Source organism: Sardina pilchardus, chromosome 5, assembly GCF_963854185.1.
Source record: "Sardina pilchardus chromosome 5, fSarPil1.1, whole genome shotgun sequence".
Taxonomy (NCBI): Eukaryota; Metazoa; Chordata; class Actinopteri; order Clupeiformes; family Clupeidae; genus Sardina; species Sardina pilchardus.
In genome coordinates, this window is record NC_084998.1 from 2,481,173 (window position 1) to 2,503,741 (window position 22,569).

A 22,569-nucleotide genomic window follows, 5' to 3' on the forward strand; every position below is an offset into this window, starting at 1 on the left:
CTTCAGTAATTTGAATACTTCATATTGATTACACACTTGTCATTAATGATATATTACAGGGGTGGTGTGTAGGCCTAGGTCTTATTGAGTGCCTGTCACTTTAAGTACCATACGTGAACATAATTAGGTTTCATTCAGTTTTAGGAAAATAGTTACGCATAGTTCAAGGATAGGCTATATGTTTTCATTAAATAACATGAATGTTATATGATAAGATGAGTTATATGATTTAGGTATAGGTTATGGCATGGCATTGAGAGTTCACTTTTTCCTTGGTCATGTTTAATTGGCTGGGTGCTTAACTTAGTCTACCATGACTTGGAGTTTGGTATATCTGTTATATATATCCAATGAGTGACAACCAGTGCTCAAAATAAAACTTTACGGTATTCTCCTGATAACATTAGTGATGGATTTAATGTGAACGTACATAAAAAGACGCAGAGTGGCTATATGAGCCAGCGCACGTTTGCGGTGAAAATGTTCTGCCTTTTTAAAGCTGGTGTAGCCTACACGGAATCGTGGTTAAATCCATCATTTAGACAAGAGAATCAGTAGGGTACCAATTTTGTTTCATAGTAGCCTACCAGGCCTATGTCAAAAGCAGGCTCGGGTGAAGCTGGGAGGAATTTAACACACGGTGTCCACACTGTGTTTATCAACCGTGATAACAATATTTGAAATGAACACGGTAATTGAAGAAAAAGAAGAATGTGTGTGAGAGCGCGAGGTTGATGCTGAAAGCTGAGTGTCCAGCCAGGTGCGTAAGAGTAGTCAACTCTGACATTTGTATACAGATGCGCGGAAATGTTACTATACTTTGATCCACCTTGTGTGAATTCATTTTAGGAGCAAAGTGTGAATGAAAGGGTTTAAATCCATACTCGCACGTGTGCGCCGTTTTTATTTTTTCTACTCGCACACTCTATTTTTTAGGAGCATATGCGACGGTGTACTCGCACTGTACAGCCCTTCATTGAAGACGCTCTTTTGTTTGCTGTTGACAGAAGAACCACTTATCTGTACTGGCAGCATTTGCTGCTGAACAAGTCTCAGTAGGGCTTAGTTCACACTGGCAGTCGAAATCCGATGTCTTGCATATCCGATCAGAATCTGGGGTGCGTTACCCGAAAGCCTAAGCCTAAGATGATCGTAAAGATCCTCTTACGAACGTCTTAAGGTTATCTGACTGTTTCCCGAAACCATCGTAGCTTAAGAGCATCGTGAAAACACTCGTAGATCTACGAGTGCTCCAGAGTTCTCGTTACTGACTAAGAGCGTCTTCACGCGTATGCCTCAGTGGAGTCACCAGCAGGATATGCAGGGGGATTACAACTAAGAATATAATTATCCAACTTACGTTACCATTCTTTATTGTATTCACTTGTGATGATTCAGATTTTAGCGTGCAAAATAGCATTCATTCAATGGACATAAGAATGTGATTAAAAGCGGACAAAAATAGCCGGTAACACTTTATAATAACTACACACAATTCATCATCTATTAAGCATTTGTTAACTATTAGTTAATGGTTTGTTCATCATTAGTAATTAATTGTTCATGCATAATTTATCATCACTTAACCATTTGTTCACAAAGTTATGACTGGTTTGTTCATAGTGAATAAGCCTATTTCTAAATGTATAAATTGTTGCTAATACTTAATATATCATGCAATAACATTTTTTTAATGAAATACTATTCATTATTTAACAGTTGTTACTCATGCACTAATGATTAGTAAGGATGTGAATACATGTTTTATAAACCACTTCCTAATACTATAATTCATGATTAACTCAGAAGTTACAAGTGGTTAGTTAATGATATTTGTGAGCTCATCTAAAGTGAGGACTTTTTATGCCTTGTGTGATGGTCTGCTGGCCTTGTCTGCGCTTGCCCTGTCGTGTGCTTTGTGTGTTTCCTGTAGGCGTGGCAGACCATCTGCAGAATTGGAGACACCTGGGCCCACGTGTTTCCCCGTCCTTTAAAATGGCTTTCCCCTGGTCACCCGAGAGAGCTTTTCTTTATTCTCCCATTTGCGTTTTTACATGCCACACGCTTCACTTCATTGATCACACATCCCTGCATTTACTTCACACTACTGACGCTACTGACTTCCACACTCTACGGTTTGATTACTTTACGTTCGTCAATACAATAAATTACTTGTTATTTTGTACTAACACACTGCGTCCTCATCTTTGTCATGGCCTACGAGCCGGGTCGTGACAAAGTGGGGGCTCGTCCAATTTAGTGACCTGTTCATTTTTGTTAAATTGTTTGGTATAGCTTTCCGGTTTTGTCGGAGTGCGGCGGGTCGAATTTGTGAACGGCGTGTCGTCATTCGTCACTTCACTTGATAGTGAGGATTCCATTAGATTCTGCTCAGGTGTAGTACTGATGGGAAGTCTTTTTTTTGAAGGCGCGGTGTGTTTGAAGCGATTTTTTGATTATATTGCGTTATTTGAAAGCTAAACTTTTGTGTGCAGTGTTTGAGGTAAGTAAGAGTGTGACTCGAGGTGTAAGCGATGTGTGTCCCTTGTTAGGTGAAGCGGCGTTGGCCCTTTTGGACTTCGTCGGGGGGGGATTGTTTAGTGTTGTGGTGAAAGCGGTCAGAGCAATTGTCTCGGGAGTGTATCCATGGGGCGTGATGAGTTGCCAGTTTCTGGTTGCTTTTTCTCCCTACTGGGCTTTGGCACTTAAGTACCCACCGCCAGTAACTGCATGAAGAGGTAGGCCGCAGCTTAAATAGGTAGGTTATGGGGCGTTAGTTAGTTAGCGGGACCGGCATTGTCTTTATTTGGCCTTCAATTTGGAGGGCTGGTGTAGAGTCACACACTTACTGTTTGTTTAGCGTTGCGCACATTGCCATAATGCCGACGGTAGAAGATTTTCTTGCTTCTCCGTCGGAAGACATTTTAGATCAGTATACTAAGGATCAGCTTCTCAAATTGGCAGAGCATTACGAATTTGATGTGAGCAGTCAGTTTGTAAAGGACAAGGTCAAGTCAATTATTAAAAGTAATTTGGTTGCTGCAGGGATCTTGGTCGATCGTGAACCGGTTACAGGTACATCTTTGACGGTGTCAATGGAAGGCTTGAGTTTCGAACAACGGAGAGAGTTATTATTACAGATTGGGCATGACAAGTATAAGGTTAATGCCGAGAACGAAAAGGTCCTGGCAGTTGAAAAGTTGCGTCAGCAGACTGAACAGACGCGCTTAGACTTAGAGCATAAACTCCAGGTTATCCGGGAGGGTAAAGTTACACCTGCGCCTCAGTTAAGGTCTGGGTCGCAGTCTAGCGGCGATCAGTCTGATCCACTTAATTTTGATGTTCGGGGAAATTTGAAATTGGTCCCCAAATTTTCCGAAAGCGATCCGGAAACATTTTTTCTTTTGTTTGAGCGTTTAGCTGATGCGCGGAGCTGGCCTAGCTCCGGTCGCGCATTACTGCTTCAGTGTGTGGTCAGTGGTAAGGCGCAAGAGGCATTCTTATCATTGTTGCCAGAGGACGGTCAGGATTATGAAAAGGTGAAATCTGCCGTGTTGAAGATATATGAGCGTGTTCCTGAACACTATCGGCAGAAATTTAGATTGTGGAAAAGAGGTCCAAAACAGAGCCATTTAGAATTTGCACGGGATTTAACAACTTATTTCAACCGCTGGTGTGGTTCTGTTGAGGTCTCAGATTTTGACGGTCTCTGCGATCTGGTTGTGCTAGAACAGTTTAAAAACTCTGTTCCCCCTCCTGTTGCCACCTATATCTGTGAACAGAAGGCGCGCACTGCGGCTGAAGCAGCCGCTCTAGCTGATGATTATGTGCTAATCCATCAGAATGCTCCTCTTGATCGCCGTTTTCAATCGAGTAGTGGGCCTAGTAGTTCAGGTGAGTCAGATAAGGTTTGTCATTTGTGCCATAAACGTGGCCACTGGAAGGCAGATTGCTACATGCTCAAGTCTAGCGTTAATGGCGCGGGCAAAGTTTGAGTCTGAGCCGGTTCGGCTGGTAAGAATTATTGAAAAAGTGCGTTGCCTGGTTGTTCAGTGAGCTGGTTGCTGAGCGGCAGGCTAAACCCTTCACTGGCTGGGTTGGCAAGTTGGGCCAACCTAAAAGTGAATCGAGGGACAGAGCTTGCGTATTTTCAAGATTCAGTGTTGCTGAGAAAATGGGCTTGGCGCACGGATTTGTTTGTTGGGGACGTTGTTTTCAACTTGTTTTACCAGTTAAGCTACATCAGTCAATATTAAAAGTTGCTTTTGATAAATTTCGACATTCGGGTGTTATGACCGGCTGTTGAGACATTTTTTTTTTCATGGTCTTAATTTGAAATTAACCACTCTCTTTTCTGCAGTCCTTGTTGTCTGGAGGTCCGCCGCATCGGGGGACGGACGGCGTGGGGGCAGACGCGTTGTCCAGGGTTCCCCAGGTGTAGCGCCCTCAGCTTTCACTCCCCATGTTACAGATTATCAATTAAGGGGATGGAATTGAGTTAATGTTGGTTTTCGTGCTCTAAATGTGTTGGGGAATGTTAATTTATGTTGGCTTGATTAACATGCTGATAGCCTTGTATTATGGGCAGGACTCCGTTAAAGGTCCCATATTATGGAAAAATCACTTTTGCTGGGATTTGATGTGTTATTGTGTGTCTCTGGTGCTTCCACACACATACAAACTTGGGAAAAAAACGATCCATGCTGTTTTGAGTGAGATAGGTGTTTCTGAATGCATCCTGCCTTCAGCCCTCAAGGTGAGCTGTTCAAAATCGTCAAGGTTTTACACGTCACAAGTCTAAACATTTAAATATTCCCACCCACCACGTCCTTTTAGGGAATGATTACGTTTGGATTGCCTAATTAGCCAGACCCACTTCAATAAACTCTGCAAATTGCATTTGCTGCCGCTAGAGTGCGTCGAGATTTCGATAACTTTTGCATACAATGGAATCCAATGGAGGTGCATCCAAGTGAGTAGGGGGATTTATACTTACGAAATCTTTGAACATGAATAAAAGGCACAAAATAAGGTTGGTGTAAGAGTTATCTCTGTGTTCTTGGGACTAATTATAATTCCATCACTTGTAATACAAATGTATTACCTACAACTAAGTGAGATAACTATGATATTATAAGTGAGTAATAATGTTTTCCTACAAGCTATTTCCAGCAAACAACTTCAGGAACATGTTTTCTGGAACTCATAGACCCATTTTAACTTCTGGAAAAATAGCATAATATGGGACCTTTAAGGAGCCTGTTTTTGTGGGAGGGGGTGTGATGGTCTGCTGGCCTTGTCTGCGCTTGCCCTGTCGTGTGCTTTGTGTGTTTCCTGTAGGCGTGGCAGACCATCTGCAGAATTGGAGACACCTGGGCCCACGTGTTTCCCCGTCCTTTAAAGGTCCCATATTATGCTATTTTTCCAGAAGTTAAAATGGGTCTATGAGTTCCAGAAAACATGTTACTGAAGTTGTTTGCTGGAAATAGCTTGTAGGAAAACATTATTACCAACTTATAATATCCTCTAATTCAGTCCCTTTCAGAGTGTGCCGTTTCTGCTGCACATTACATATTTATGAGCGGCTGCTCATTTAGACACGCCCCACTAATTAACTGTTAACTTGGTCATTATGTGCCCAATCAACAGATGCCTCCCACCTGGCCATCTTGGATTTGCTTCATACTTCTTAAGAGAGCCAGAAAGCCTGAGATAGAGAGTTGCTGCCATGCACTGTAATAAGAAGAAGATGCCCAGGAAGAACAGAACAGTGCATTTGCATGCACTGTAATAAAAAAAAAATCCAAAGCTCACACTGTTACAGAATTGCATTAAATGGTTGCATCTTGGGGTCACAAAGTCTCCAAAACAACCATCAGGCGCTATTTGCATGCCAACAAGTTGTTTGGGAGGCATGCACGGAAAAAACCTTTCCTGACTAAAAATCATAAGCGCTAACGTCTGGAGTTTGCTAAGCGGTACTGGGCCTTCAACTGGGACCGTGTGCTTTGGTCAGATGAGACAAAGTTAGAGCTTTTTGGCAACAAACACTCTGGCGGTTCTGGCGTAACAAAAAGATGAGTATGCAGAACAGCACCTCATACCCACTGTGAAGTATGGGGGAGGATCGGTGATGCTGTGGGCCTGTTTCTCTTCCAAAGGCCCTGGGAACCTTGTTAGGGTGCATGGCATTATGAATTCTTTGAAGTACCAGGACATTTTAAATCAAAAACTGGTGGCCTCTGACCGAAAGCTGAAGATGGGTCGTCACTGGGTCTTTCAGCAAGATAATGACCCGAAACATATGGCCAAATCTACCCAGAAATGGTTCACCAGACACCGTATCAAGCTCCTACCATGGCCATCTCAGTCCCCAGACCTCAACCCCATTGAAAACCTCTGGGGTGAGCTGAAGAGGAGAGTGCAGAGGGGAGGACCCAGGTCGCTGGATGATTTAGAGAGATTGTGCAACGAGGAATGGTCGAAGATCCCTCTTGCTGTTTTCTCCAATCTTGTGAAACACTATAGGAGAAGATTAGGTGCTGTTTTGTTGGCAAAAGGGGGTTGTACAAAGTATTAAAATCAGGGGTGCCAATAATTGTGGCACACATGATTTGATATAAAATAATTATTTCTTAATGTGGGATTTTGCGGGATAAATGCACTTGAATTAAAGGTTGGATTTTACTCTTTTTTTTCATTGTGGTCCTATATTATTTAGAAAAAAAAAATTATTATAAGCTAAAGAACACATCAGGGGTGCCAACAATTATGGAGGGCACTGTAAATTACTTGCGTGACTTTTTTCCACCTGCAGGCGCGGCGCACAGACAAGCAACAGTACGAGCTTGCATCGGCAACATGAGTAAAGGTTCAGTGTAAAATTAACCATTTGCAATGTATGTCGTGCTGAAATCCCTCAGGGTGGAAGCCACCAACGACGTTTTAACACCACTGACAGACAACTGAATATGTCGGGTATGAGAAACTAAACCAGCTAACTTCACCATCCTTCAGTATCAGCCGACTGTACTAAAAGATAGGGATAATAAGAGATGGAAAGATATCACGTGCAGAATTAATTTGCCTCCACGAACAACCTCTTCATTGTGGAAGATAAAGCCCTCCTTATACAGTAGGTTAGCCTACGATTTTTAGTCACTCTCTCACATCTAAAGACAAGTCATAGAGTTTTAAAGGTCCCATATTATGGAAAAATCACTTTTGCTGGGATTTGATGTGTTATTGTGTGTCTCTGGTGCTTCCACACACATACAAACTTGGAAAAAAAACGATCCATGCTGTTTTGAGTGAGATAGGTGTTTCTGAATGCATCCTGCCTTCAGCCCTCAAGGTGAGCTGTTCAAAATCGTCAAGGTTTTACACGTCACAAATATAAACATTTAAATATTCCCACCCACCACGTCCTTTTAGGGAATGATTACGTTTGGATTGCCTAATAAGCCAGACCCACTTCAATAAACTCTGCAAATTGCAATTCCTGCCGCTAGGGTGCGTCTAGATTTCGATAACTTTTGCATACAATGGAATTCAATGGAGGTGCATCGAAGTGAGTGGGGATAAGGATTTATACTTACGAAATCTTTGAACATGAATAAAAGGTACAAAATAAGGTTGGTGTAAGAGTTATCTGTGTGTTCTTGGGACTAATTATAATTCCATCACTTGTAATACAAATGTATTACCTACAACTAAGTGAGATAACAGTTACAGTTAGCTAGCAAGCTAATCGTTTTACATTGGAGATTAGCCAGCTAGATGACTAGCTGTCAATAGCCACGTTTACATGGACATTTTTGTTTTGATTGAAATGAATCTGATTGATGATTGAATCCACCTGAATCTGAAGATTGTTTACACCTGTTTACATTATGAACGCTATGCCATTTAGTTTGCGTAGGCATATTCAGGAGCCCCTAGTCTTATTTTGGCATAAATAAGTTCGTTTGAGAAAACGTAGTTCTAAGTAAATAGTGATGTGAAATGTTGTTGTAGCTTTATAAAAGTTATGAATGATACGGGGATGTGCAATTCGCAGTTAGTTCAGAAGGTGAGGACTAGCTGCAATTACACATTCGTTTACCTATAGGCGTTAGATGCAATGATATAAATCGTTAGGAGGAGACGTGGAGCTCTTGACATTGCATGCTAGACTTCTTCATGAGGGTGATGAGAGGATGTGCCAACATAAACAAGCCACTGTACACAAGCTCTTCACATCTTATATTATATAATTTAGATGAACAAATATCTAAATGATCAGTATAACAACAATTTGAATCTTAAAATGTAACTTAACTGGTTCTGTTGGTTGGGTGATGATTGTTTGGTTGGGGCAATGCAAACTGTGAGTGTGGGTGTGGCTATGAGATGGGTCACCATGATGGAGAAGCCTAGCATGTAAAGCTACTCTTGCGACAATAACAGTGATGGCCATAATCGTGATGATCAGAAATCACCATGATGTCTTTAGTCTTTATAGTTATAGCAGATCTCCTGAAAGTTTATAATTGTTTACCCAAAATTCAATATTATTCCTTAGTTCATGTATTGTTTCAATGCTTTTTGAATTGTAGTGGCTGACACACGGCTGTGAATTTCCATAGGTAATTGATATTTGTAAAGCAACTTCAATATGACCAGCCTTTCATCATGCGAAAATGAAAGTAGTCCAACTTCAAACACACTTGGATGTTGAAAAGAAAATATTCTACTTGTTGTCTTTACTTTTATTCTCCCTAATGACGATAACGTTGAATTTAATTCATTATAATAAAGAAAATAATATGGATGCAAGGTTAAAACTTTGCACAGTAGGTGCTGGGTAATATTTAGCATTATTGACAAAGTATGAAGCAAATCCAAGATGGCCAGGTGGGAGGCATCTGTTGATTGGGCACATAATGACCAAGTTAACAGTTAATTAGTGGGGCGTGTCTAAATGAGCAGCAGCTCATAAATATGTAATGTACAGCAGAAACGGCACACTCTGAAAGGGACTGAATTAGAGGATATTATAAGTGGGTAATAATGTTTTCCTACAAGCTATTTCCAGCAAACAACTTCAGGAACATGTTTTCTGGAACTCAAAGACCCATTTTAACTTCTGGAAAAATAGCATAATATGGGACCTTTAAGTCACAAACTAGTCACAGACTATGCAAAGACATGCAATAATATGGCCCTGGGGTTTAAAATGTGCTTCTGTATGATGGTAATTATGATTTTGTGCCAGTGGGATATATTCCTGAAAGTTAATATTTGTCCTGTATTATTGTGGGATAAAATAAAAGAAACTTTGAAAATCAATAAATATATTTTCAAATAGAAAGAAAAAAAAAAGGTCAAGCCACATAAAAGATTTAGAGCATTACATAACATTTAATAAAATCAATGGGTGTTTTTTTTTGGAGAAAATAAACTTTGTTATGTGTAAGTCAGTTAGCTGAGTTCACCCTATGACATGGGTGAGTCAAAAGGTGAAGCCGCATAACAGCATTTACAAAGTTTATCAAAGCCAGGGCTAAATAGATTTTTTGGATGTGACGAATAATCAACATACAATATAAAACCAACTTTACCACACGTGCACACGTGTGATGTATTGGCCACGTGTAGGCTATACATGAATACACATCAGCGTGCCACTTTTGCATAAAGTTTCATATGCATTGCTTGTGAGATTGAGTTGGTTTTGGTTCGACAGCTGAAACCTGCATGGCTGGTTTCTGACTTATGGTGCTGTATGTCGATTTAAGTGTCGGGAACATCCTCGTCATCAGCTGTAGCAACCACATTCAGGGTTATTGTTCTTAGTAGCCTCCAAGTCTCACGTGATCATGATATTTCAAGTATCAACTTAAAACACTACACCTACTGACTGTTGTCTGACTGAGCAACCACACCTCCAAAACATGAAATTGAAAGTAACTGTCCTTTATTTAACACCCACCTTAAAATTTGCATCAGACTCCACTCCTCTGGTTACCTGACAAAGTCTTGATAGGCTCCTTCTGTCTGTTCATCGGTAAGTGGTTTGAAATTACACTTTAAGTTACTGTAAGGTAGGCTATTTTCTAGTTCTGACAATTCAGTGGACCTACCACAGTAAAAAATGACCGGTTTTGATCTAGGTTTGTATTAAAAGGGACATAGAATGGATGAAACTGAGTACTGTACTGTGTTCTCTGATGTTAAAATATTCAACTTCGATTTATAAAAACTAAACTCAATTGCAATTTACAAGCCCAATTAAGACCCTATATTTAGGCTGGGTATTGAAATGGTCCTTTTGACTAAATGACGCCCTCTTTGGCAACCACAATTGAACTACAATGGCTTTGATATCACATGTAGGTGTTGCTCTAATATTCATGTTTTATAGTCGGGCAGCCAAATGGCATAATTTAGGTGAACCTGGTTTTGTCGGTTAAAGTTTTTTTTTTACAGAATATAGTAGACTAGGGGTACCTCTTTAAGATTTAAGAGGGTGCCCGGTGATATCCCTTGGGCAATTTCATTTATTAAGCCTTTCTTGTCTTGTCAATAATTCTAGTACATCTTGGGAGTTGTACTAGAATCTCGGCGCGCTCCCGTCATCTAAAGCCTACCTTACATTGACAGACTTTGCAAAGATTTGGAAAAGATTTTTGAAAGACTACAGTCTCAGACCCTCTCACATCTAAAGACAATTCATTGAGTTTTTAGTCACAGTCTAGTCACAGGCCAGTCTCAGATTAGGATTTTGCAAAGACTGTGGGTCACTATTTACAAGACTGCTGCTAGATTCCTTCAAATTATTTCCATCGTGCAATAGGCTACACGTCATCATTAACAGGAAATCACATGATAGCCTACTCATATCAAAGTATTTTTTTCGTGTTTCTGCAGCATTGTTTGATGTGTGACATCACTAACAGATATAGAGTTGTTCTGTCTCGTAGAATAGCCGACTAATAAATTATAAGAAATGAAATAACAAATAATCATATAGACTACAGCTGTCGCCTATTTTGCCACTTCCTGTTTTCGTGTTCGCGAGAGGTTACTATTGGTTTTTAATGTTCACGTCACTATTTGCATGAGCCACGACTGAAAAGACTTCCGATAATATCTTAAACTTAACCTTATGTCCACCGAAAACAAGTTCGAACGTCAACGACCTCAATTTCGAATTTGAAAAGACATTTGAGTTGAAGCATCAGTCCAGAGTGAAAGCTATAGGCAAAAGCATAAGTCATCGAAATTAAATGAAAGTAGAAAGAAGAATAAAGTGATGTCCCGAACTATGGGAAAAGTTTAGGAAAACCCCAACTCACGTAGGCTATGAAATGCAGCATGGTCAAGCTCTCTCCCGCACTCCGTTGTCTTGCTGATATGCTTTTGTTTACATCTCTCGCAATGCCTTGCACGTTATATAGGCTACTGATTGTCAGACAGTCTCACAAAGCAATTAAATCACGGTTTAGTAACGCAGCCTGCTTGCAGGAAAGTAAAGGTAATCTAATTATTGTTTTTGCAATTGTAATTCCTTACTTTACTCATTACTTGAAAAAAGTAATCGGATTACAGTAACGAGTTACTTCTAACGCGTTACTGCCCATCACTGCCTATGACTAAAGTATCTAAGTAAACCTATTAATATTGCATTTGCTAGTGTGTTGGCAGCGCGTCAGTCTCCCGTACGCAATCGAGGAGACACAGGTTCGAATCTACAAACCGGGTTTTTTTTTCCAAAGGCTCATGCCTCATGCTCATACCTTTTGTTTATGGACAGTCAAAAAAGCTTTAGTTAGGCCTACATCGTTTTATTTGTCATGGATACAAATTAAGGGGACATTTACATGGAAACCCAGGCCTTCATTGCACAGAAGTAGGTTCAATTTGCTCACGCTAAGTTACCGTGGCTAACATTCTAGAATCGGAGTCCTATCGCTGTGACGTGCTAATTGTTTAGCCCCAGTTCACAGGATCCCATCGAGATCCATAAGGCGGAGATCACATTAGCCAGCGGCAGCGGCAAGCGTAACGCAACGCTCAGACCATACCCAGATAGCAAAATCATTATGGCCCAAATTTGGGCCAAAACTGGCATGCCATTTTGGCAAAGCTTTGGAATGATGTACGGCCCAAATTTGGCCCAAGTTAGGCATGCCAAAAGAAAAACAAAAGCAGGCCAAAGCCCAGCCAAAACCTATTGTGGAATACCAAAATGTAGCCAGAAGTATCCCAAAGAGTGGCCAAAATCCCAAAACCTTGCCAAAAAGATGCCATAACTGACCCACAGTGATGCCATAACTGACCCAAAGTATAGCTATTTATTAATTTATTTATTAATTCATTACTTATTTATTTATTTATTTATGTGGATTAGTTACGCAAAAATGTCCTAGTATCCTAGGCTCATAAATTAAAATGTTAAATTATGTTCTATGTGGATTATGCATAAAAAATGTGACAATGTATTTTAAAGTGAATTTTTGTTTTTATTGGTATTCATTCAGTTTGCAGCTCCTGGTTGGGAGCCGGCTGACGTTTTTTCCTCACATCGCGCCCAGTAAAACCATCTCTTCGTAGCCTTTGTAGCCGATCTGTAAATCTGTAGCAGCCGAGCAGGTTGGATTGCGCCTCACTGCATCTGAAATTGAAGACATACACAAAGAAAGTGTGTGTCAGTGATTTTAACAGATATAACTGGGTTTAAACAGCAATTTTTCACGATGCAAGTTCCAATAGAACTCATAGTGTGGGAGATAGGTTTGTGGGGCTGTGTGTCTGTGTCTCCCAGAAACATTTCAGGAAGTTTTCTGGAAGTTCAGTTCTGTTAAATTCTACTAAGAATAATTGTCCGCATATAGGTGCAGGAGCTTTTGGAAAAGAGTTATCAGAGCCTAGAACAGGATGCTTGTAATAAACAGTGATGAACAGTTAAATGCTTACCCATCACTACTGCCTTCAGATGCAGTTTCTCAAAAAAAAAGAAATCTTTGACATCGGCTCCCCCTGCCAATCCTATAGTGATGACCTACAAAAAAAAAATAACCGGTCCGGTTGTATTACCATAATATTTTTACCATTCATTCAGCATTACCCACTCTTAGAGAAATCAAAGCAGCTCACCAATTCCTGACGAAGGTCCCGCTGGGTTGCCAGGTCAACCTCCAAGGCCTCCAGAACCTGTGTGTCACCCAGGGGAAAATAGGCAGTATAAGCCTGAAGGTGGGGGACATCTTGATGGATTAGTGTAGGTCTCGAATTATTTGTATCACATGCTCCTCTGCTGGTCCAACAGGATTTGTTGGTTCACCAACAGGTCACGCAGAAGAGCTGAAAAATACAAAAGCATCATTTTATATAAAAAGGCAGTTCTGAATCCTCAACATATGTAGGTATGTCATGTAGGCTATGTATTTGCCCAGCTAGCCATCCATCTATCTATTTACACCCTCCTAGCACCATGCATAGGACAGCCATAGCCTTTTCCTAAAACATCCAAACAGAGTTCTGTCACATCCAGAGAAATTAGGCCTAATTACCATAGAATATTCTGAAATGTACAATTGGACATTATTTTTTACAAAGGAACAAGGCCTACTGCATGGGGAAATGCGTTTCTCCAATTATCTAACTTCCTTTAGGCCTACGTGATTGATTACGTTATGTTGTGAAGTTACAGTTATGCCACTAGCTCTCAATGACAGTCTCCTGAAGAGATTAATGTACTGCCAGGAGAGCAAGATCCTCAGTTAGCAACAAGTTGGGCCAACGGATTCGTAGGTTTAAAGGTGAGAGCTTTCTGCAATACGCAAAGGCTATATTTTTTTTGTCTGCATATTTCCAACCGGTACGCTAACTCGCTTATTGGCCTAGCCTGCTCGCCAAGGTAGCGGGTGTACTCGATTTACCTACTTCAAATCTAACACGTCTTTTTAGGCTACATTAAACACAAGGCGTAACGTTATTATACACAAGAACAACATCTTTTTTGATAAAGAGAATAAATGTAGGCTACATACCTTCAGTTATCACAACGGCAAACTGATGGAGGCTCTTCTCTGGGCAATTCAAATGTTCAAAATTCCGTCTCTGTGCATTCTTTTGGCAAGCCATATACAGCCAAAGCTCACCCATGAATCATGAGATGCGGTCCCGCTCATCACATTGTCGGCTGGTTAACCAGACGTAATCCATAACTTAGCCAGAATTACATGGCGCCCTTTATTTATTATGGCAAATCATAATTAAGCCATAGGTCGCCCAAAGAACGCACCCGCAAGTCATGAGATGCGGTCCCGCTCATCACCTTGTCGGCTGGCTAACCAGACGTAATCCATAACTTGGCCAGAATTAAGGCAGATCATAATTAAGCCACAGGTTGCCCAAAAACCTTTGAGTGGCCTTTTCCTGTGCCAAACAAAGCCCAAAGAGGCCACATGTATGCCAAAGGAAAGCCAAAATGATTTGCTATCTGGGATAATAATAAATCTAAACATTCTATCAAAGTTCAATCTTTGTTGCTACGTCCTTAGACGAATCTGATTGGTTAAAATACCTAAACATTCCAAAACTGATTGGGGCAATTGCTCTGTCAGTTAGCAGTGTGCTAGCTGTGCTACGATTTAAAACCGTGCTCCTTAAAACGGAGGTTTTGGAGTTTAACACGCAGCTGCGCACGAAGTTTAACGTGATTGCTGTGTCAGAAATGAGATAGGATCAGCTGATTCCTAGTTACTGGGGTTAAACTGCCTGGAAGCCGGAAGTACGCTGTTTTGAGTTTTACCCCAGCAGATGCAGTCGTAATTCAACAGTCTTAACGCATTTCAGGATTTTGACGGGATACTTTTTATGACTCTTGTGGCTAAATGCGCTCTAAGTGCCAAAACACTTTGGAAATGTAAAGTACATTTTAATAAAACGCAAATAATGTTGAAATATATCATGAAATAGTCTAGGCTACTTTTGTGGAAATCTGAATCTGAAATCTTATCCAGTAGGCTATGCTATTTATAACATGAAATCAGTCAATCAATCAATTGTCACGAATTAAATAGAACATTACACGGAGGAGCAAAAATAAGCCTTTTAATCGCCACACTTCAGCCCAACTATGGACAAATTATGCTGGGCACTAAACCCACAATCCATGGCTCCGTGTGCATTCCAGCCTTTACGAATCCATGTGGGACTAGGCTACGTATTTTGTCAGCCTAAACAGGACTACACCATGGCCAGGCAAAATGCATCTGTGCGGTGTAGGCTACATAATGTCACAACTGTCTTTAATGCCTGTGAAATGCATGTTAGTGTGTCGGATAGGGACGTTTTCAAATCATACTGCTCCCCGAGCGCCGCTGGTTGGTTGGTTCTCTCACGGGATGAAACAAATACCTATTATATTCTATTCTATTCTATTCTATTCTATTCTATTCTATTCTATTCTATTCTATTCTATGTAAGGGATAATCAACGACGCGCCCTGCGTTTCTAGGAAAATTATGCACTTATATCGAAGTGTAAAGTCCCCTCCGCCTGCGGCGTCGGGTCCTTATTACCACTTCGAACGTGCATTATTTCCCTATAAACGCACGGCGCGTCTTTGATTATCCCTTACATATTCTATTCAGTCATTGAATTAATGAAAGCGCCTCCCGCAAACAGCGGGTGGAAATCCCTTTCAACGACATGAAACGTAATAGTGAACCTTCAAATATAATAATATTTCAGTGCCCATCAGTCTCTACATTTAGCAACATCACCAAACAGTCCAAAAGTAAATTAAACCCCAAACTAAACTGAAAACTACTGCTTTTAATAGCCTGCCGGTGCCGCTAACAAAACGCATGTCTCTCTGGTCTCACAATAAAACGCACGTAACAAAAGTTCTTGCCTGGAAGTCTGCCTCAAATAAATGCTTTGCGCAGCCTAAGTAGCCTAAATAAAGACCATAATCGAGGGTTGATGGTACGATCTACCGTGCGTTAGGCTATTTTACGAATAGGCCTACTCGTTCTTTGTACATTTGTAGTTAGGCATTTGCCAACTTAAGCAACTGCTATCTTGTAGCCTTTATTGTAGCCTACTGTGTAATAAGTCCAAACTAGCCAACAGTGTGTGTATGTGTCGGTTTATGAAGCGTAACCTGTCACCTATCTTGCTATCCTGCAAACTATGGTTTAGTCTACCGCAAAACCATGTCCTTTCCGAGATTAGACTAACACGCATTAAATGCGCCCTCTAGTGGGTGATTTGAATTTCCTTGAAGACACAGCAATTGAGATCAAGGTAAAACGCAGCAGCAGGTTAAACCACAGGTGCATATGACACAGCAATGGAGCTTAAGTCGTCACGTGACTTCTTGCGTCACCACCGAGTTTAAAACCGTGTTAAACTCCAAACTAGCGACAGAGCAATTGCCCCAAAGTGACGAGCCGAGCGTTGCGCTTCAAAGTTGAACCAAGTTCAACTCACAGTTTGCTCAACGCTAGCGTTACGCCAGCGTTGTCACCGTTCCGCTGCCGAATCAAAGAGAACAATAGGAAACCTGCCACTTGCCGCTGGCTAGTGTGATCCCGCCTAACATTGGGACAAAGAGCCACTCACACATGGGTACGTAATTGTGCATTCAGTTGGACTGCCACACCTACTCCAGCTATGTTACAGAAATAGCCATCATTCCCCATTCAAAAAGCAGGACTTTACTTAAGTCTTTTAAGTGTCTCTAACTTTACTTCATTGTTAGTCAATATCAAAAGCGGTTGTTCACTTTGTGTAAATGATGCTATTTTCTGTGTCTTTTTTATTCCAACCGAGTTCTTTGGGGGAGAAATGAGAACACGCTCGGATCCTGAATTACTTACACCAGCTTGACATAGTCGCTCCTATTAATTCTGGATTGGTGTTAGTGAAACAGGTTGAGCAGGGTTGACAAGACAACGCTATGTCAACCCTGCTTTATCACTTAGGACTGCCGTTCGTTTGGTCCTCGAGGGCCACTCCACCCCCACGCTGGCCCCTCCGAAACCCCAAAAAATGCAGTTATTCCTGAATAACTACCTCAACTGTGGCATCGGGGATGACAAAATGTTTATCGTATATTGGTCTCGAGCCCGCATCAACTTATCTTTTAAAGGGATATTCCGCCATTTTTGGAAATACGCTAATTTCCCACCTCCCCTCGAGCAAAACAATCGATATTTACCTTGTTCCCGTTCATCCAGCCATTCTGTGAGTCTGGCGATACAACTTTTAGCTTCAGCCTAGCATAGATCACTGAATCGGATTAGACCATTAGCTTCTCGCCTGCTAGCTTCATGTTTAACACTAGAAGCGCCGCGCCGTTCTGACCCACTTATACCTAGAAGCGCCGCGCCCCGGTCATTTGACCGCTTTGACGACCTACTAGAAGCGCCGTGCTGTTGTGAACTACTTAAAGCGCGGCGAGGCGGTCAAATGACCGCTGAGTCCTTAGACTGGGAGGCTTTTACTTACACATAATGATCGCTAGATGGCGCTTCGTGCACGAATGAAATCGTTTGGTCATAAATTCAGTTTGCACTAAGCCATGTGTCATTCGTGTCAGACCGTGTTGTTGATAATCTGTGGTTGTTTGTTTCATTAGGACATACAGCACGTTTGAGTTATCTGTTCATGTATTTGTGTTGATTTGTGTTGTTTGAGGTAAAAACTTTGGAAGAGTTCTTGAACAAACCTTAAGCAAACTTGACTTTCAACTAAAATGCTCTAAAAGTGAATGTGGCTAGTTCTAATTCACTCCCCAAATTTACTTCTATTCATTTAATAGCCTATATATTTAATAGCCTATATAGGTAGCCTATATGTTCGCGCCGCCGAAAATGATCGGACCTGGTCACCTGGAACAAAGAGAAATAACAGTCTGGTTTCAATTACACAGTAGCCAGGATTTCATGCCGCATTTTACAGGCTACCGTGGCTACTTTCTAAAACAACTTTCATTCATTTAGGGAGAAGCATCTTATAGGGTCTAGGCTAGCTACCTCGGAGGGAGGGAGATAGAGAGAGCTATGCTGAGCAGGCATAGGCGTGAGAAGTAGCATAATTTAAAATAATGAGTGAATGATATTCTCCGTTTTGCGAATGTGTAGACTATGTTTGCGATGTCTGCTGAAAAAAAGCTGGCCTATTGTTTCTACAATTTAAGCTAACTTCTATGTGAATTCGAGATTCAGCATTGAGATACACATTTTCACGTACCCGATAAGTAAGACTGTGGCTCACTGGTTAGAGCTTCGGCTCGAGGACCCAAGGGTTGTTGGTTTGATTCCCAACCTATTCATGATGAAAGTCCTTTTGAACAAGGCATCAATAAAGTAGGCTATTCTATTATTTTCTATTCACATAACTACACGCACGCTGGCGAATTCGAACATTCTGAAACGCGCATATGCGATGAAACATTGCGCATTCTTCCACGAGTTGCCTAAACAGTCAGCCGACTAGTAGGCTTGCAGGGACAGATAGATGGGGTGGGGGTGGGGAGGCAGTTAATTGTCCTCAATGCCTCGGTGATGTCTGTAGCCTAGCCTAGACGAGTGTATGGGGGAGGGGGGATGATCGGTTTCAAATAGGCTGCAATGGATAGTGTTATGTATAGACCCCGAAGCCATTTGCGTTGAGAACGGCTGGCTGATGAGGTTTTGGCTGGCTAGCTGGCTCAGCCAAAACCATAATGCAGCCGCCACAGTTTTCATGACTGATAATGGCTTTAGTTGCCACTTCATGTCTACAGATGTGTATATTGTATTAGATATCAACATACAATGTTATTGTATTGTTTTGGACAACGTCCTGCACGTTTCACTTCAATGTAGACTGCATGCGTTCATTGCGTTGTGAATGCGCAGCAATCTCTGGAAAGGAAACGGTGGAAGTCACAGCAGTAGCCTAATAGCCTCGTTCAATGCTGTAAATCCATCTGTTCCAGAATATTTGGTTCATATCATCAATCTTTGGTTTTGGTGTTTGTGCAACCGGGCCCTGACGATTTAACAAAAGTCTGAGTAACGTAGGAATTAGGAAAGTATGTAGGCCTAAGGTGAGATCAAAATCAGGCTACTTTGTTTCCTTCTTTTCCCCATGTCATTTTCATTGGTCGTCAACTCACTGTGAGTCCTGTGTATCGTAGCAACGATGTGGTGTGTCCAGTGGGAAAATCTCATGCAGGCCTAGTTTCTAAGCTATCGTTTATTTTTTCGCGTGTCACTATGATATAATTATTTTTAGATGCAAAAAGTCTAACTGGCTTAGTCAAAGTTTGTCAGATGGCGGCAGAAAATGATTGGCTGGCGAAATAATTTTTCGTTAATGGTAGGCCTAAACATATTGGGCCAATTGCTCTGTCAGTTAGCATTGTGCTAGCTGTGCTCCGATTTAAAACCGTGCTCCTTAAAACGGAGGTTTTGGAGTTTAACACGCAGCTGCGCACGAAGTTTAACGTGATTGCTGTGTCAGAAATGAGACAGGATCAGCTGAATCCTAGTTACTGGGGTTAAACTGCCTGGAAGCCGGAAGTACGCTGTTTTGAGTTTTACCCCAGCAGATGCAGTCGTAATTCAACAGTCTTAACGCATTTCAGGATTTTGACGGGATACTTTTTATGACTCTTGTGGCTAAATGCGCTCTAAGTGCCAAAACACTTTGGAAATGTAAAGTACATTTTAATAAAACGCAAATAATGTTGAAATATATCATGAAATAGTCTAGGCTACTTTTGTGGAAATCTGAATCTGAAATCTTATCCAGTAGGCTATGCTATTTATAACATTAAATCAGTCAATCAATCAATTGTCACGAATTAAATAGAATATTACACGGAGGAGCAAATATAAGCCTTTTAATCGCCACACTTCAGCCCAACTATGGACAAATTATGCTGGGCACTAAACCCACATTCCATGGCTCCGTGCGCATTCCAGCCTTTACGAATCCATGTGGGACTAGGCTACGTATTTTGTCAGTCTAAACAGGCCTACACCATGGCCAGGCAAAATGCATCTGTGCGGTGTAGGCTACATAATGTCACAACTGTCTTTAATGCCTGTGAAATGCATGTTAGTGTGTCGGATAGGGGCAGACGTTTTCAAATCATACTGCTCCCCGAGCGCCGCTGGTTGGTTGGTTCTCTCACGGGATGAAACAAGTAGCCTACCTATTCTCTTCTATTCTATTCTATTCTATTCTATTCTATTGTATGTAAGGGATAATCAACGACGCGCCCTGTGCGTTTCTAGGAAAATTATCGAAGTGTAAAGTCCCCTCCGCCTGCGGCGTCGGGTCCTTATTATTACCACTTCGAACGTGCATTATTTTCCTATAAACGCACGGCGCGTCGTTGATTATCCCTTACATATTCTATTCAGTCATTGAATGAATGAAAGCGCGCCTCCCGCAAACAGCGGGTGGAAATCCCTTTCAACGACATGAAACGTAATAGTGAACCTTCAAATATAATAATATTTCAGTGCCCATCAGTCTCTACATTTAGCAACATCACCAAACAGTCCAAAAGTAAATTAAACCCTAAACTAAACTGAAAACTAGGCCCTACTGCTTTTAATAGCCTGCCGGTGCCGCTAACAAAACGCATGTCTCTCTGGTCTCACAATAAAACGCACGTAACAAAAGTTCTTGCCTGGAAAAATGCCTCAAATAAATGCTTTGCGCAGCCTAAGTAGCCTAAATAAAGACCATAATCGAGGGTTGATGGTACGATCTACCGTGCGTTAGGCTATTTTACGAATAGGCCTACTCGTTCTTTGTACATTTGTAGTTAGGCATTTGCCAACTTAAGCAACTGCTATATTGTAGCCTTTATTGTAGCCTACTGTGTAATAAGTCCAAACTAGCCAACAGTGTGTGTATATGTCGGTTTATGAAGCGTAAGCTGTCACCTATCTTGCTATCCTGCAAACTATGGTTTAGTCTACCGCAAAACCATGTCCTTTCCGAGATTAGACTAACACGCACTACATGCGCCCTCTAGTGGGTGATTTGAATTTCCTTGAAGACACAGCAATTGAGATCAAGGTAAAACGCAGCAGCAGGTTAAACCACAGGTGCATATGACACAGCAATGGAGCTTAAGTCGTCACGTGACTTCTTGCGTCACCACCGAGTTTAAAACCGTGTTAAACTCCAAACTAGCGACAGAGCAATTGCCCCATTGTGATTCATCCGTTTATTTCAGATAGGTTGTTATTAAAAACCATTAACAAAAAATAATTGTTCATCGACGTTGAAAAACGGTCAGCAAATTAAATCGATATAAGATTCTGTATTTCGCCCCTGCCAAGACGTGAACACGGGTCTCCGGCGTTGCAGACAGGAGTGTTAACGCTGCGCCACATGATATTGTACAACACCTGCGTTAGGATAGGTGTTTGACTTGACGTAACTCAGTCAGTCCAGCAAATATGTAAGAAAATGCTTATACATTAGTCTGAGCTTTAAAAGATAGCCTACAAATAGAAGATAAGATATACAACTATGAATGTACGTAGGCATACGCGCCCTACGTACATAAATAGGCTACGACGAAAATATGTTTTACACATGTAGGCCTGTCGCAACGTTTTCAAAACAATCTCGCATTTTACCACTGTAAATCGCCTCCATAGACTATGCCATGTAAATGGAAAATAGTTATTAAAATAAAGCACATATATAATACATATTGCACAATATGCACATATATAAACGATATGTTTTATGGTAAAATATTATTCTCATGTCCGACTGACAGGAAATCCTTGCGACATCTGCTGTGAGAAAAGAGAATAGCAGCCTGGACAAAAATGGCCGAACGCGAGACAACATAGTGTTGTCACATAAGTGAGCGCAAAATAGCTCTAAACTAGCTTGTACCGGTGTGCTTTTGATCATGTAAAAATTCTGGGTGACAAAACACGCGTATTTAGGAAAAGTCGTGAACGTAGGGTCCTGGAATTTAATCGAGTGGAAAGATTTATTTTTTTTTGTAATCACTGCGGTCAAATGACCGCAGCCCGGCAGTTCTAGGTATATCTAGGTCAAACCCCCACGGCGCTTCTAGGAATACGCGTCAGCGGTCAAATGACCGGCGCTTGGCGCTTCTAGTGTTAAAAGTGACTAAGATTTCTGATAATTTTCCCATTTAAAACGTGTCTCCTCTCAAGTTAGAAAGTGCAATAAGACCAACTGAAAATGAAACCTGGCGTTTTTCTAGGCTGATTTGACATGGAACTACACTCTCATCTGGCGTAATAATCAAGGCAACTTGCAAACGTACCATAGGCGCAGTGATATTGTACGCAGCATCTGAAAATAGTCCCCATAGACATCAAGCAGTAGTAGTGCCAGTAGCTGCAAGTTGCCTTGATTATTACGCCAGATGAGAATGTAGTTAAAGGAGAATTCCGGTGTGATATTGACTTAAAGTGTGTTGAAATATGGGCCCTGACATTTAAAACGAGACATCGAGAACTTTGAAAAAGCACTGGTTGTTTACTTACATGACTCTGTTTATTCAGGCAG

The 22,569-nt window shown here is 41.2% G+C and overlaps 1 protein-coding gene across 1 annotated transcript in view; it reads left to right on the forward strand.

Annotated features, from left to right (window-relative positions):
- Nucleotides 1–9,998: 9,998 nt before the first annotated feature.
- LOC134079729 (uncharacterized) overlaps nt 9,999–22,569 on the forward strand; it is a 58,532-nt gene continuing 45,961 nt past the window's right edge. Inside the window, exon 1 of the mRNA XM_062535807.1 lies at nt 9,999–10,048. The gene's annotated coding sequence lies outside the window, so the exon portion shown is untranslated. The remainder of the gene's footprint in view (nt 10,049–22,569) is intronic.